This window comes from Lactuca serriola, chromosome 4, assembly GCF_051521515.1.
Source record: "Lactuca serriola cultivar US96UC23 chromosome 4, Lser_US96UC23_V15, whole genome shotgun sequence".
Classification (NCBI taxonomy): domain Eukaryota; kingdom Viridiplantae; phylum Streptophyta; class Magnoliopsida; order Asterales; family Asteraceae; genus Lactuca; species Lactuca serriola.
The window spans coordinates 33,056,512-33,058,818 of NC_136411.1; positions in this window are offsets into that span (position 1 = coordinate 33,056,512).

Consider the following 2,307-nt stretch of genomic DNA (forward strand, 5'->3'; position numbering starts at 1 on the left):
GAAAGATTCCTTGGAATGTTTTCCCATCAAACATTCTTCACATGTCTCTTCACTCTTACTGATACTTGGCAACCCACGGACAAGTTTATGTCTATGCATGTAAGACAAATATCCATAGTTTATGTGTCCAAACCTGTGGTGCCAGAGTAGAGATGTTGGTTGTGTGGATACAACGAAAGACAAAATGGACTCATCTTGAAATTTTAATGGAAACATTTTGTTTGCCGTCATGTGTATCTTTCCAATTGGTTTGCCACTTGAATCTTTGATCTCACAAGCTTTGTTTCGGAAATGTATATCATACCCCTTAAGGAGTAATTGTCCCACGCTTAAAAGGTTGTACTGTAACCCTGGAACGAAATACACGTTGGGTATTTTCTTTTCCCAGTTTTTCGTTTTGATGGTAATGTCTCCAATTCCATGCACGTTCAGTTTCTTGTTATCTCCTGTACGTACCTCTTTCACAAAGGATGTATCCAAACTAGCGAAGATATTCTTGTTTCCTGACATGTGGTTGCTACATCCGCTGTCAATATACCAAATGTCTTCTGTGGGTATTTCTTGTGTACTGAGCATCATGAACATCGTGTCTCCTTCATCACTGTCTTCTTTATGTATAAAAGTAGACCCTTTCTTCTCATCCGCCAATCTTTTTCTACAGTACTTGATTGCATGTCCCATCTTTTGACAATAGTAACATTGTAATTGTGAGGATGATGATTTTCCATGTCCTTTTGATTTACTCTGTTCTTGGACCGGGTCTCTGTGATTGTTATAAAATCCTCCTTGATTTGAAGATTGCAATTGAAATGCTTGTTCAATCACAGGTGAATCAAATTGATTCATTCGTAACTCATGTGATTGTAGGGTACCCAACAGGTTTTCTAACGACAGAAGTGAGAGATCTTTCGATTCTTCAATGGCTACGACCACATACTCGAACTTCCGGGTAAGGCTTCTCAAGATCTTTTCAACTACTCTTGTGTTGTCTATATGTTCGCTATTTAAACGTAATTGATTCAATAATAGGATAACACGGTTATAGTATTCTTCCACAGATTCTGTCTCTTTCATTCTTATATTGTCGAATTCGCATCTTAAAGTCTGAAGTCTGACAATTTTTACTCTTTCTTCTCCACGATAGGTTTTGTGCAGTGTGTCCCAGGCATTCTTAGAAGAGGTTGAGGAAGATATTCTTTCAAAAATTGTTTCATCCACGGCTTGAAAAATCAAGAAGAGTGCCTTTTTGTCTCTTCTTTTGCTGTTCTTGATTTCTTCCATTTGTTCGTCTGTGAGTTCGTCCTCGTCATCAGGATCTTCAAGACCATCTTCGATGATATCCCAGAGATCTAGTGATTCAAACAAGACTTTTAATTGTATACTCCAGTGGTAGTAATTTCTTCCGTTAAGTTTGGGCAATTGTGGATGAATGTTGTTTATGTTAGACGCCATGCATGCCTTGCTCTGATACCAATATGTTAGAATTGAAGAGAAGAGATAGACAACAGATTTAACTATAAAATACTTTCTTTATTAGATAATTATCAATCATTACTGAACATGGAACAATACATATTTATATGTACATTACAGAACCGACACAATAAATCAAAGGAGCCGGTTGACAAATAACTTCCATAAACTATATAACTAACTAAATAACTGCCATGGACCCGGTATAGCTCTAGTTTATATTTAATATTAGGTAATTAGAATATCAAGTTACGTACATTGATCATTAACAAAATATCAAACCTTCCTTTTTTTTAATACGAGAGTGATTACCATTAAAACCTAACGTTTTTACGTAAGTACCAAGTTACAAATAAATTTGAAAAAACCATATACTTTCCTTAATTAATTCCCTTCCTATTTGTAATTAGGTTTTCTTGTTCAAAATCAAGAACTACCACTTTCCTCATCTATAATAAAAACCCAATTAGGGTAATTATACATACACAAGTTAACACTCTTATTCTCCAAAGTTCTTGTGGAGATTTCACTGAAATTTTTATTACGTCATTACAAAAACAATGGAAATTACTCCCCAAGATTCAACAACAAAGAGAAAACATGTTCATTCCGCTGCCATGGGATACAACGAGGAGGCTGAAGATGAATATTATCTGAAAAAGATCCAAGAATTAGTAAACGAAAAGATGAAGTTGTTAGCCGAGCAACAAGTTAAAGAAGAATCAAAGCTCAAACCTCCCACTGAGATGAAAAACAGTAAGCCGATGGTGATCAGCAAGCGGAGGTTGGAAGAGTTCATCACGAATGAGATGAATGGCAAAGATTTGAAACTCT